Below are 15,150 nucleotides of genomic sequence, written 5' to 3'. Positions count from 1 at the left end.
TGCGCCACTCCCTTCTTAGGAATGGATACGTGAGTTCCCTGTGAGTTCCTCCGCACCCCTTCGGCAGTCGGACGTTGCGGAGCGTCCGACGCCAGGCCTAGTGCTCGTATGCTTGTGTAACTTGTGCTAGGCTGGGTTCCATATGTGATGATCCCTGCGGCGATCCCATATGTGTATTTCCACGACCAGCTCCCTGCTGTGAGCCCGTGTCTTTCCCTCTCTGCCGTCACTGTCGGTGTAGTCTCCCCCTTCGGGTGGAGCCACCCCAGTGACATTCCATATGTTGCACTGCCCCTTCGGCCAGTCCATATGTGTATTCTCCACATGTTACCTCCCTTCGGGCAGGATGTGGCTCCGCAGGAAAGGTACGCTTTCCCAGTGTTATCCAAGAGTTTCACTGTGTGGGGTATAATGGAACAGCAGTTGAACTCCCTCTACGCAGGTCTTCCGCCCCAGCAGGTGGGGGTCTGAGAGTCATGCATAGGGCACTGGATGTGGCAGCAACCGTGGCGTTTTCCATGGGATCCCAATTACGTCGTCACGTCGACGTTACGTCGAACGTGAGCGACTGAAAGGCAACGTCTCGGTTACTGATGTAACCCTCGTTCCCTGAAGGAGGGAACGGGAGACGTAACGTCCCGTCGCCACCGTTGCTGACCATCGCTGCATGGCCGTCACAAATCTCGGCTCCTCAGCGAAAAACAATGTGTGCGTGCGCCCGCTTCCTGTTTATACCCGCGCTGCGGGGCGGGGGAGCGTGACGCGATTCACGCACACGAAAAAACGTTCATTGGCTCGTTCTGTAGACACTCGAAGTTGATAGGGCTCTCTGAAGTGATCCCAATTACGTTGTCACGTCGACGTTACGTCTCCCGTTCCCTCCTTCAGGGAACGAGGGTTACATCAGTAACCGAGACGTTTTCTGTAGTGAAGGGCAACCTCGCCTAGTTTAGGCTGTTTTTTTATACATCACTCACACCTCACTCTGCTGTTTTCCTGTTGTGTTGATTCAGAAAGAAGATCTATACAATATAAGAACATTGTATTGTCTTATTCTCTTGACCCAGAGAAAGAAGGACCATTTCTTAGAAATGGCAGGATGTTGAGTAGACATGTAACACCTTTGTTTGTTTGGCTATTATGTTTGCTATTTTGGTTTCTCCTGCTACTGCTGTTGCGTTGGTTTGCGTCTGTAAGCTTCGTATATCTTTCTGTTTTGAATCATTATTTACTATCATTCCTTGTTGTTTATACTGCTAAATTTTACTTACTCAACATCACACATGCGCCAGAAAATGCTTAAAGCAGCACTCAGTAGCTTCGGGATTTCTTCGCTGTATTCTCGCTTTTTGCTCGCAGGTTTCTCTCTAGAGCTCCCCCCACAGCTTCGGAATAGATATTTGACAACACTGTTGTAAAAACTCGTTGGTGATTCTCAGACACCAGAGGCTAGTAGATCAACGACATCAAAGCAGATGGGACATTCTTTAAAACGTCTTCTTCATTCGGGTTCGGACAGCGTGAGGGAGCGCAATAATGACAGCATTTTAGCAGATTTCTTTTGGCCGTAAAGCAATTGTTTACATCGCGAGACCTGATATCACGCGAGACTTCCTGACGCAGCGGCCGGCGGCCCGCCGGCTCAAAGTTGCAAGTGGTTATTTTCCGCTCACGGGCACCAGGGGGGTGCGAAACGACCACCATTCAACCTGAAATAAGTAATATAACCATTCCAATGACTCCGAAGCTGTTCAGTTAAGGTAAAATAAGTTACTTAGTTCACCTTTAACGTCATGTGAGCGCCCTATGTTTACAGTTCTGATTGGCTTGCATGGCTTTATCCTTCTCCCTTCACTGCCGCCCATAGGCATATGTTAGGCATAGTTATGATGGCGCTCGACAGCCAGAGCCAGAGCGCCTGACATCAAAGCAAATTTAAAAGTGCTGGCAAATGCTAATCGTAAATTCTCTAAGATTATTATTCACGTCGGCACTAATGATTTTCGACTCCGCCAGTCGGAGATCACTAAAATTAATGTTAAAGAGGTGTGTGAACTCGCAAGTACGATGTCAGGCACTGTAATGTGCTCTGGCCCCCTTCCTGTTCGCAAGAGTGATGAGATACTTAGTAGATTGTCCTCACTCAATGGCTGGCTGCACTGTAAAAGATTCTGCTTTGATTTTATAGTAAATTACTGGCTACTAATTGCATTACTTTCACAGTAATGTAAATTACAGTAAAATGACAGTTGTGTACAGTGATTTCACAGTTGATGATATCACATCATTACTGTCATTTCACAGTGCATAACTGTATAAATATAGTTATCAGCTGGAACTTGAACAGTAATTTATTGTGTTCCAGCTGTAAAAGTAATGCAACTAGTAGTCAGTAATTAACTGTAAACTTACAATTTAATACAGTAATGCAATATGATGACAGAAAAGTAGTAAAAAAATTAATAAAAAATAAAAAAAGATTAAACAATACTTTCCACAATTAATGGAAAGGGGGGGTGTTTGGCTCGAGGTGCAAAGGACCCTAGGTTGATTTTAGTCCGAACCATCCCTTTAATCCCACATGAAACATTGAAATTAGATAAAATACCTTTGAATAAATTCAAGAGTGCATGCAGACTCTTCTGGATATTGAAGATTCAAACAGTAGTAACTGGAAAACAGCAAAGCAATACCAGTGATAAAGTCTGTGTGTGGCCCCATGCCAACTTGTCCTTCGATGGACAGCAACCATGCAGCAGGCTTATCATATCACCTGGTTTTAATGTTGTACAAACATGCATTGTTATAAAAAATAAAAAATAAAGTTATGTTAGTTAAAACGACTTAAGTCAAGTTAAGTCAAGTCAAGTTTATTTGTATAGCGCTTTTCACAATACAGATTGTATCAAAGCAGCTTCACAGTATTAAATTAAAATAATACAACAAAGTTTGTTTCAAGAGGAATTTTATTGATTGATAAAATTAAATTAAATATCCCCAAAATATCCCCAACTGAGCAAGCCAAAGGCAACAGTGGCAAGGAACCGAAAAACTCCATCAAGTGACCTAATGGTGTCCTAAAACTCCATCAGGTGACCTAATGGAGAAAAAAACCTTGGGAGAACCCAGGCTCAGTCGGGGGCCAGTTCTCCTCTGGCATTTATGAGATAGAGGCCGGATTGTAGTTTGAACTGTACGATTATATGAATGCCTGGCTGAAGAGATGCGACTTTAATCTAGTTTTAAACTGGGAGAGCGAGTCTGAGCAACGAACAGTATCAGGAAGACTATTCCAGAGTTTTGGAGCCAAATGTGAAAATGCTCTCCCTCCTTTGGTGGTTCTGGATATCCTAGGTATGACCAAAAGCCTTGAATTTAGTGATCTTAAAGAGCGCGATGGATTATAGGGCGATAGAAGATCCGTTAAATAGACTGGAGCTAAGCCGTTTAGGGCTTTATAAGTCAGTAGCAATACCTTGTAATTAATACGGAACTTTATAGGGGCAGGTTGCAATCGAGTATAACACCCAGGTCTTTTACTGTAGAGGATAAAGTAACAGGACATCCTATGATGTTAAAGTTGTATTGTGCAAGGTTTTGTGGGCGGTTTTTTGAACCGATAAGTATTACCTCTGTCTTGTCTGGATTTAATAAAAGAAAAGTACGCGTCATCCAATCTTTTATATCTTTAACACACTCTGTCAATTTGGAAAATTTAGCGTTTTCATCCGGCCGTGATGAAATATATATTTGAGTGTCATCAGCATAACAATGGAAACTAATTCCATGTTTCCTTATAATATTTCCAAGTGGCATCATATATATTGAGAATAACAGAGGGCCCAACACAGATCCCTGCGGCACTCCATAGTTTACTGGAGTTATGATCGATTTTTCTCCATTTAAATAGACAAAATGGTAGCGGTCAGATAGGTATGATTTGAACCAGCTTAGTGCTTGTCCTTGAACACCAGTATAATTTTGTAGTCGATCTAAGAGTAATGTATGATCTATAGTATCGAACGCAGCACAAAGATCAAGTAAAACTAGTATTGAGATACAGCCTTGGTCAGAAGCTAAAAGTAAATCATTTGTGATTTTAACGAGCGCAGTTTCAGTGCTATGATGCGGTCTGAATCCAGACTGAAACTTTTCATAGATATCATTTTGTTGCAAGAAAGAGCCCAGTTGAGCGGACACCACTTTTTCTAATATTTTAGACATAAATGGAAGATTTTAAATGGGTCTATAATTTGCTAGATTATTATGATCTAATTGTGGTTTCTTAATGAGTGGTTTTATAACTGCCAGTTTAAATGTTCTTGGAACATGACCTAAAGATAAAGACGAGTCAGGCCCGGATTGGCTAATCGGGAGCACCGGGAGAATTCCCGGTGGGCCGGTCTGTTTTATTGGCCAGGAGGGCCGGTGTTGTCATGGCACTGGGTTGAATATTTTCCCTATAGGCTCCAGTCATAGCAGCCCCACAAAAAATAAATAAAGTCACTTTGTTAGAGATGTGCGAACAAAAAATAAGAGATACAAAACATGGATAATAATAGCCTATAGGCACAAAGGCGGCGCTGAAAAGGCCATAATAATAAAACATCTCTAGAAAAGCGGCCAAATAGCCTACGAGTCAGGGCCGTACCGTAATTTTTCCTGAGTGTAGCCTATAATGAACATTGTGAAATAATTGCCTAATATTAACTCTAATTTGGTGCTGCAATGATTCGCATATTGCGACGATAACCGACCTCATCATCTGAGCTGCTTCAGCACTCAAACAGCGCTCGTCAGAAATGGCAAAATGTTTGATATGACCGATCAAAGCAAGCGGGATTTATGTTCACAGAAGCGCGAGCAGCGGCCGCGCGCGAATCCCAAAGCGACGCTTCACGAGATAAGGTGCACGTTGCTAAACTAAACAGCTGTTTTACGATAGAAATTTTAAACGACCAACATAAATAATCACTTTGCAAAGACTGTATCAATCTAAGCTCAGCTTCAGGAAGGGGAGATTTACAGGTAAAGATAAAGAGATTGAGAGAAGAAGAACGAGAGAAGGAGATGGAGATGAGAGAGGAGAGCAGGTAGAGCAATAGCCTATTGCATACTGACTGTGCCCATAATGAGAATAACTTTATTACAATGGATTCCTATTTAACACAGATGTTCTTTGCCAATGACACCCTAGCAAGATCACTTTTGGGACCTCTGTATTTATAAAACCCTGTGTAGCCTACTGATATTGCTCGGAATAGAAAATAATATTTTTGAAAAATACAATGAATTACAAGGCTGTACAGAACAGTGCACAATTGCAGACTTAAGGCCCGTACACATCGGGACGAATTTCGCGGTGTGTACTCAATCCCAATTCACCCCTTGGCCCTTGACCCCTCCGTTTTGCGCGTTCCCGTGAAGGGGTAGGGTTGTCTCGATTCTCTTTTGGTTGGAGGGGTAGGGGTAGGGGGAAGGGCCAGATAGCCCTTGAAAGATTGGGCCCTATACTGAGGGTTTAATTGCATTAATTTAATAGTCAGTCGGGAACTAAAGTGGGCCGGTCTAAGGCATGAAACTCCAGGGCTGAAAATGAGTCCCACTCCGGCCCTGAGACGAGTTAATAATATTGAGGAGAGGCTCTTCCACTACAGGTAACACTTCTTTCAGTAGTTTAGTTGGTATAGGATCTAATAAACATGTTGTTGTTTTAGATGAAGTGATAAGTTTATTTAACTCTTTTTGTTCTATAGTTGTAAAGCACTGTAATTGCTCTTGCGGGGTGATAATTGAAGCTGAATTATAAGGCGCGATTGAAGATTGAACGTTTACAATTGCGGTTCTGATGCTTTCTATTTTCTCAGTGAAGAGGTTCATGAAATCATTACTACTGAACTGTAACGGGATATTTTGTTCGGGTGACGTCTGTTTATTTTAGTCTAGCCACGGTGTTAAATAAAAACCTTGGATTGTTTTGGTTGTTTTCTATTAGTTTGCGGAGGTGCTCAGCCCTGGCCGCTTTTAGGGCCTTTTTATAACGTGACATACTGTCTTTCCACGCGATTCTAAAGACCTCTAAATTAGTTTGTTTCCATTTACGCTCTAAAATACGGGTTTCTCTCTTTAAAACATGCGTAGTATTGTTATACCATGGTGCTTTATTTTTCTCTCTGACCTTTTTTAATTTAATAGGTGCAACCACATCCAATGTTCTAGAGAGAATGGTGCTCATAGTGCTAGTTAGTTTTTCTAGTTCATCTGTTTGTTTGGGTTCAGGCGGCAGCTGAGACAGATTAGATAAGCAATTTGAGAAATTATCTATGGTGGATGGGATGATTGTTCTGCCTGGTTGATAACGCGACGCCGCATGACATATTACAGCAGTATGTAATATGCAAGTTACCATGTTGTGATCAGTGACTTCATCACTTTGTGGAATGATATCTATATCGGTTGGATCGGTTCCATGTGATATAATTAAATCAAGTGTATGATTAAGACGATGTGTTGGTCCGGTGACGTTTTGCTTGACCCCAAATGAATTTAATAAATCTGTAAACGCAGCTCCTAACGCATCATTTGGATTATCTACGTGTATGTTAAAATCTCCAACAATTAATGCTTTATCGACATTGACTAATAGGTCTGAGAGAAAATCTGCAAACTCTTTTAGGAAATCAGCGTAAGGCCCTGGCGGTCTATATACGGTAGCCAAGGCTAGAGATAATAGGGATGTTTTTCTAACATCTAAGAGCGTAACATTTAGTACAAGTACTTCAAATGAAATAAACTTATAACCCGTTTTCTGAGTAACATTTAGAATATCTCTATAAATGGTTGCAACACCTCCGCCACGACCAATCAGACGGGGCTCATACTTATAACAGTATCCAGGAGGAGTAGACTCATTAATACCAAAATAATCATTTGGTTTAAGCCAGGTTTCAGTAAGGCAAAGTACATCGAAGCTATTATCTGTGACTATTTCATTTACAATAACTGCCTTAGGTGTGAGTGATCTAATGTTTAGAAGACCTAGCTTTAGAAATAGTTTTTGTTTACTAATAGCAACATTTTCTGTTTTAATAACAATTAGATTTTTCCTAGATCCTGCATTCGATTTATTATTTGATCTCACTAAACGAGGAATAGACACGGTTTCTATGCAATGTTCTACACTAGTATTTATATCAGTTGAATTGGTGCAGCAGAGACTATGATTTGGACTTTTGGTTACTAGTCAAAGGGTATTTAACATTTTGGAGATGTTATCTCAAGATTCAAGATTCAAGAGTTTTATTGTCATTGGACAGTCTCCTGCCCAACGAAATTTGCAAACAGGGCCACCCAGGTGCAATATAACCATCTACGATAAAAACATATAAAAAGATTAATAAATAAAAAGAAAATTAAATAGACAACAGTAGCAGCATCATTGTTAAAAAAAAACATTGACACACGCGTGCAGACACACAACAGAACGACTGTAAGAGTGCAAAGTCAGTCAGTGGTCTGCTTCATTTAAAGTTCTGACTGCCCAGGGGAAGAAACTATTTCTCAGCCTGTTGGTCTTGCTTTTGAGGGATCTGAACCTCCTCCCTGAGGGCAACATAGTGAACAGGTGATGGTCGGGGTGAAGATGGTCTTTTATGATCGACCTGGCTTTGGTGAGACATCTGGAACTGGCGATGGAGTCCAGGGACGGGAGTAGACAGCCAATCACCCTCTCCGCGGTTCTGGTGACCCTCTGTAGTCTCCTTCTATCATCCAATGAACAGCCAGCGTACCACACAGGGATGGCATGCACCAATACACTCTCAATTGTGGCTCAATAGAAGGAGACCAACAGATTGGTCTGCAGCCTGTTCCATCTCAGTACCCTTTAAGAAATGGAGGCGCTGCTGGGCCTTTTTGACTAGGGCAGTCGTATTGGCAGCCCACGACAGATCCCTGGAGATATGGGTGCCGAGGAACTTAAAAGATGACACCCTCTCCACATTGTCACCTTTTATGCAGAGAGGGAGGGGGTCAGCTTTGCTCCTGCGGAAGTCCATGACCATCTCCTTAGTCTTTTTAGTGTTGATTGTGAGGTTATTCCTATCACACCACGCTGTCAGTCGCTGGACCTCGTCTCTGTAGGCCGTGTCATCATCTCCAGTGATGAGTCCTACGAGAGTGGTGTCATCAGCAAATTTTATTATGGTGTTGCAGGAATGCTTGGGATTGCAGTCAGAGGTGTAAATGGTATACAGGAGGGGGCTCAGCACACAGCCCTGTGGGGAGCCAGTGCTGAGCGTCAGGGTGGATGAACTCCTGTTGCCAATCCTGACAGACTGTGGACGGTTGGTGAGGAAGTCTTTGATCCAGGTGCACAAGGTGGGGGAAAAGTCCAAGTCGGCCAGCTTGGTTACGAGGATGTCCGGTATAATGGTATTAAAGGCCGAACTAAAATCAATAAAAAGCATCCTTACTGATGTCCCAGGTTTTTCCAGGTGTTGTAAGGCAGTGTGGAGGGCAGTGGAAATAGCATCCTCGGTAGACCTGTTAGCCTTATAGGCAAACTGGTAGGGGTCGAAGCTGTGGGGGAGGCAGTCCTTGATGTGTTTTAGAACAAGCTTCTCGAAGCATTTTGCCACCACAGGTGTTAGTGCAATCGGTCTGTAGTCATTAAGACTGCTGATGGTGGTGGACTTGGGAATGGGGACTATTATTGCTGATTTCAGGCAGTGTGGGACGGTGGCTTGAGACAGGGAGAGGTTAAATAATTTGGTGAACACAGTAGACAGCTGGTCAGCACAGGCCTTGAGCACCTTCCCAGGAATTCCATCAGGGCCTGCTGCTTTCCTCTGATTCACTGCCCTGAACACACCGCGAACCTGTTGTGCCTGAAGAGTGAGTGTATGTGGGCCGGGCTCTAAAAGTGGCGTCGTCAGGGATATATGTGTGGTGGAGATGGTTGTGGTTTTCTCAAAACGAGCAAAGAAGTGATTAAGTTCTTCTGCTAATGAGAAAGTTAATTCTGTATTTATACTGTTGCCCTTATAATTTGTAATGCATTTCAGACCTTTCCATACCTGCCTTGGGTCGTTGTCTGAAAGGTGGTCAGACAACTTATTTGCATAGTCCAGTTTGGCCTCCCTGATGCCCCTCTTGAGGTCTGCCCTTGCACTGCTGTACATAGCCTGGTCCCCAGATTTATAAGCAGAATTTCGTGCTTTTAGCAGAGACTGGACCTTACCCGTCATCCAGGGTTTGCGGTTAGGGTAAATCACAACACGCTTTTCTATGGTGACGGTGTCCATGCAATGAGCGATGTATCCCAGTACAGCCTCTGTGTGACTCTGTAGGTCCTCATGCTCAAAAACACTCCACTCTGTGAGGGCGAAGCAATCCTGCAGCTGAGCCAGGGCTTCATCAGACAAGGTGTTAATAGTCCTGATGATGGGCTTTGTTCTTCTCCTGAGTGGTATGTAAGCCGGAATAAGGAGCAGGGAGAGGTGGTCTGACATACCCAAGTGAGGGAGGGGTACGGATCTGTAAGCTTGCTTGATATTTGTATAAACATGATCCAAGGTGTTGTTACCTCTAGTAGGGCATTTGACATGTTGAACAAATTTAGGCAACAGTCCTTAAACAAGCTTTATTGAAATCCCCTGCAGTAATGTGTACTCCCTCTGGATATATACGCTGCTGTTCAGAGATTAAGTTGTGTAAATAAGCAAGGGCTGAGCTAACATTTGCAGCCGGGGGTATGTAAACCGCAGTTATTAGCACTACAGACAGTTCTCTGGGCAAGTAAAATGGCCTGCACATGACGGACATTGCCTCTATGTCCGGGGACCAGACTGTGGTGACAATTTTACTGTTCATGCACCAGTCGTTATGAATGTAAATGCACAAACCTCCTCCTTTGCTTTTCCCAGCTGAAGCTGTTCTGTCGCTACGGTGCATCGTGCGGCTTGCTAACTGCACTGAAGCATCGGGGATGTCCTCCCGGAGCCACGTCTCCGTCACTACCATGATGCAACAATCCCGGACAAATTAATTTCCTACGAGTAGTGCTTCCACTTCGTCGATTTTGTTCACGATCGAACGGGCGTTTGTCAGAAAAATGCTGGGGAGCGCTGGTTTAAAGGGCTGCCTCCTTAGCCTGGCTAGCTGGCCAGACCGGCACCCCCGCTTCTGTTTGCGCTCTTTACGCCACCTGCGCCGCTTCACAGAGCCGACAACAGTCCATAGAGCATCCGCTGGTCTTGTTATCTCCGGTGGGATATTGTTGGATCTCTGGTAGTCATTAGTTATGGGAATCTGGCAGTTGTATCCGATGTTGTACAATTCCAGTTGGCTGTACTGAAGTTTAGCTCTACAATAGTCCGTTAAATAGACCACGAACAAAAAGAAAAACACACAAAAACAGCACCTTGGTGGTGAGCCTGAAGCCGCAGCGACCGTGCGCGCCGCCATCTTGCCATCTGACAGAAGATCCGCTCCGAATCTGCTTGGGTGTAAGCCATCAGCACGGAAAAGCCTAGGACGCTCCCAAAACAGATTCCAATTATTTACAAAGAGCAGTTTCTGCTCATTGCACCATGACATTAACCATTCATTTAGCGCAAATAATCTGCTGAACTTTTCATGCCCTAGTCGGTACGTGGGAAGCGGTCCTGACACAATGATCGTTGTTTCAGGCGATGTGCTGCGTACCGTATCGATTAGATTCCTGAAGTCTTTCTTCAGAATCTCCGTCTGGCGCAGTCTGATGTCGTTCACTCCCGCGTGCAGGACCACAGTTCCGACGCGCTCGTCACCGTTCAAGATATCGGGAACGCGAGCAGCGATTTCAGAAACACGAGCACCAGGAAAGCAGTGACTGTGCACCTTACTTTTACCTAACGTAGCGTGTACGTGCCGAACGATGGAATCGCCGATGATCACAGCATCGCGTTCTGTTTCGTGTAGAGGGGAGAAGCGGTTTTGTGAGAACAGTAGACGCGGTCGGAGTCAGCGGGTTAGTAGCGTTAAACACTGATTTGTGTGCATCGGCGCGTGATGTTTCAAGAGCTAAACACCGGTCTCTCAGCTCGGCCTGTCTCAATAAAAGGTCGTGGATCTGTTTCTCAACAGCTTCCAGCTCAGACTGCAGTGCGTGCAGCTCAAATGTGTCCTCACCTGCACCAAAAGGTAGACTACTTACATCTGATATATTCGCCATTTTAACAGATGGACAGTGAGTTAGCAACGAAGCTACCAGTGATGCTATCAATATTAACCCCCTGAGGTCGGCTGTATCGCGGGCGATACCAGCTCGCTTTTTTTTTATCAGTGTAAAAGAAACTCATAAATACTCTGTTGACTTTGATTTTCCATAGGAGTTTCATACATCAATCGATTCTGTTAAATGTGTATTATTTTTGTGTATACTCACAATAAAAACAAAGTGTTGTGCTTTTTGCCAAATAAAGAAAAATAAACACGAAGCGAGTTCTGCCTTCTCTCTGCCAGTGAAGTCCATTCTGAAACGCGTCCGAAAATGAACAATAACTCAGCGAATACTCAGTCAAACAGGCATACAGACACACAGGCATGAAGCTTGAATTCTCTTCTTTTAAATGAAGTAATTTATATAAAAAACAAATATTCTCATCTTGTGAAATCTGTATTAAAAGAGAGCGATTCCAGTCGAGCTCATCTCAGCTCATTACGTTTTAATCGGCCCCGCCCACGGAGAGCGCGCGCTATTCAAACGCAAATGACTGAGACGATCCCATACAAACTGTGAACGCCCCCATATCAGCTCGAGAAAACACATCAAGTTTATTCAGATGATCAGTGTACTTGTCTACACTGTCTCGCAGCGCTGTGAGGAATAATAATAATGGAAAACGTACCTCAGAAGTGCTGGTATTTCGAGGAGCAACGGATGGAATACTGTAGTAAGTTTTTTTTCATTCTCAAGTAAATCGCGTTTCTGTGTGAATGAATGAACAAAAGAGATGCGCTGTTTACCACAACTCGCAAAAAGACGGTTTAAATTTGAATTGCGTTTCTGTGTGTGAATGAACGTATTAAACTGCAAATTAACATTTATATTCCTTATAATAAAAACGAAAGACCTATGTTACAGACAAATGAAAGACAACATTTCGTTGATTAGTTTTGGATAGATTACACATTTTTACTGTAAAATATCTGCCACCTCAAATAAGCTTTTGTTTGCCAATTTTTGCTAATATGTTAAATATAGTATGTTTTGTCAATGTAGGCTATATTCGAAGTAATGAATCCTTAACTTTGAAATATGTATGATAAAATGTATACTTTAGTTTTTACAAAGAAAGATTACACTTCAATTGTTGTTGTAATTGTAACCTTTTTAATAAAAAATATATATATTTACAAGGTAGATGTAAACAAATTTTAAAAGGTAAATATAAGCCTTTTCTTTAAATAATTTTTATTGTGTTTTATTATTGACAAATTTGGGGAGAGGATACATATTCCAAAACTGAAAATACAGTATGAGAATTAACTGCACAATTACTAGACATGTTTTCCTTGGATATTATACAATTTGCAAGCAAAATTTGTGAAAAAAAATAAAAAAAATAAATTGACATGCTTCCAACTGTGAACCAATTTGGTAGAATATATATATATATATATATATATATATATATATATATATATATATATATTGCTCTTGCATTCTTTCTTGTGGCTATAGGTGACACACCTGAATGAATGGCTCATTAAGTATGCGGGCCCCATTGTCTCCTCAGGTGTGAACCACTACATATCTGGAATAGTCTACCAATTTATGTAAGGAAAGCTCAGACTATTGAAATATTCAAGTCCTTGCTTAAGACGCATTATTATGCTTTGGCTTTAAATTCTAGTTGAGCTTTGATATCTTGACCTGTTGGTTATTTTGTTTGTAGGCCTACTTTGTGTGATATTGTCTGTATAATAATTTGTTTTTGTTTCTTTGTTGGATTTTGTGAAGCACTTTGGTCAATTATGGTTGTTTTTAATGTGCTATATAAATAAAATTGAACTGAACTGAACATATGCATGATGCTGTTGAATGGTTGACGCCCCTTGCGCATGTTGCCTTTACAAACAAAAAGTGTTTTACAAGATTTAAATCAATGTATTGTGTTATGTGAATGATAAGGGCAGGATGATTTTCACATCATTTTGAAGAAAAAACTCTAGGCAACGACATCAATTAGTCAAAAGTCTTATTGTCACATATTTAGTATGTGTTTTGTGGCCTTATTTCAGAAACTTTAGTTTTTAGTTTTTTCAATAACCATGCATAAACATAATTCTCTCAAAAATACAAACATGTACATGCATGTTGCTCACATATTATGGTAGCCCTGTTTGTGCTAAATAGAGTGTAATTATACCTTTGCCATTAATATGTTTATAAGCAACTGAAAAAAGCACAAATGTCAGGGCATGTCAGAACATCTCAAGGACCCCAAAAAGCCCTCAGACCCCAGAGGGTTAATACTAATTTATGACTGAAGTCTTGGATATAATCCGTTTTTATTTATTTGTATTTTTTTTAGTGGTAGGGGTGTAGAGTAGATGCACGATAGGCGAAAAAAAAAAGTTTGTTTGTAAGTGAGTGTGGAGAAGATGTGTTCAGCCGTGATCCACGGACGTAACCTTTAAGAGTATGCAGCGTTGGATCACTAATAGGCTTGAGACACGTCTGCTCAACAGTCCACGTTGTAACTATGAGGTTTTTTAGGTTTTTTAGTGGTAGGGGTGTAGAGTAGATGCATGATAGGCGAAAAAAAAAAGTTTGTTTGTAAGTGAGTGTGGAGAAGACGCGTTCAGCCGTGATCCACGGACGTAACCTTTAAGAGTATCCAGCGTTGGATCACTAATAGGCTTGAGACGCGTCTGCTCAACAGTCCGCGTTGTAACTATGAGGTTTGAGCAGTAGTGCTTCTCAGTGAGGAAAAGTAGAAAATGTTCGTTGTAAGCGAGTTTAAAGAGAAAAATCAAGAATTATAAATCAAATCGATAGAGCTCCAAAAACAACAACGCATTCAGACGCGACGCATGATAATAACAGGACAAGACATTACTCACCGTGTTTGTTGAGTGTTTCTTACTCACCTGAGCTTTTATGAACTCAAAGGCGCGAGCGTGCGAGAGAAAATAAATAAATAAAAATAGCTGAGCGCACGGGTGGCGCGTTACCAGGCTAGCGAATTACTATCGTGTTGTGCTAGTAGTAACGGAAGCTAGCGATGTCAGGTTAATCTGAGATGTTGGGTAAGCTGTATTTAGTAGTAGTATAAACAACTAGAAATTGTAGTAAATGATGGTTCAAAACAAGGAAATACGAGGCTAAGACGGAGCTTACAGCACCGAAGCAAACACACTCACAGCAGGCAGCGAGGCAGACAGGAGCAATCGAGTGTGTGTTTAATCCGGCCTTAAAGGAATAGTTCACCTAAAAATAAATATTTGCTGATAATTTACTTACCCTCAGGCAATCAAAGATCCATCCACACGACTCCAGTCATCAAAGAAGTCTTCTGAACCGAAACCATTGATCATTTTTAAAAACAAAACAATACTTGAATTCTTATCAACTGCAAATCTGCACTGCCGTCCAGCTGTGCAGTGCTTGTTCATGAGAGGCATTCCACAACATATTGCACAAGGAGAGTTTGGTAAATATCACGCGTGACGTCATCACGTAGACATGGTCATCCAGGATAAACACATGAAGGTATAATTTTGAACAATAATAATACAAATACAAATCTAGAGCAAAGAACATTAAACTTCTGTACAGCGCTCCTCTTTTAATTGTGACCTTACCTACATGATGATGTCACGTGTGACCTTTGCCAACGCAAGTTGTGCAAATCCCTCTCATGAACAAGCACTGCACAGCTGAACGAAAATGAAGATTTGTAGTTAAAAGTATATAAATAAAATTATCAATGGTTTGGGTTCAGAAGACTTTTATTTGTCGACTGGAGTCATGTGGATTATTTTTATGCATTTTGGACAGTCAAAAACCAATGGACTACAATCTCTTTCAATGTTAAAGGTGGAGGCCTTAAATAAAATTTCTGTTTTGATGAAGAAAGAAACTCAGAAATATTGAATGAC

General features: G+C 41.8%; 1 long non-coding RNA gene across 1 annotated transcript in view; it reads left to right on the top strand.

Annotated features, from left to right (window-relative positions):
• The window catches only part of LOC309502064, a 200,292-nt gene extending 186,081 nt beyond the window's left edge, over positions 1-14,211 (top strand). Inside the window, exon 3 of the long non-coding RNA XR_014207115.1 lies at positions 13,738-14,211. This is a non-coding gene — a long non-coding RNA (uncharacterized lncRNA). The remainder of the gene's footprint in view (positions 1-13,737) is intronic.
• The last annotated feature ends 939 nt before the right edge of the window (positions 14,212-15,150 follow it).

Source organism: Leuciscus leuciscus, assembly GCF_965113295.1.
Source record: "Leuciscus leuciscus genome assembly, chromosome: 6".
NCBI classification, from domain to species: domain Eukaryota; kingdom Metazoa; phylum Chordata; class Actinopteri; order Cypriniformes; family Leuciscidae; genus Leuciscus; species Leuciscus leuciscus.
This window is presented reverse-complemented; position numbering and strand designations above follow the sequence as displayed.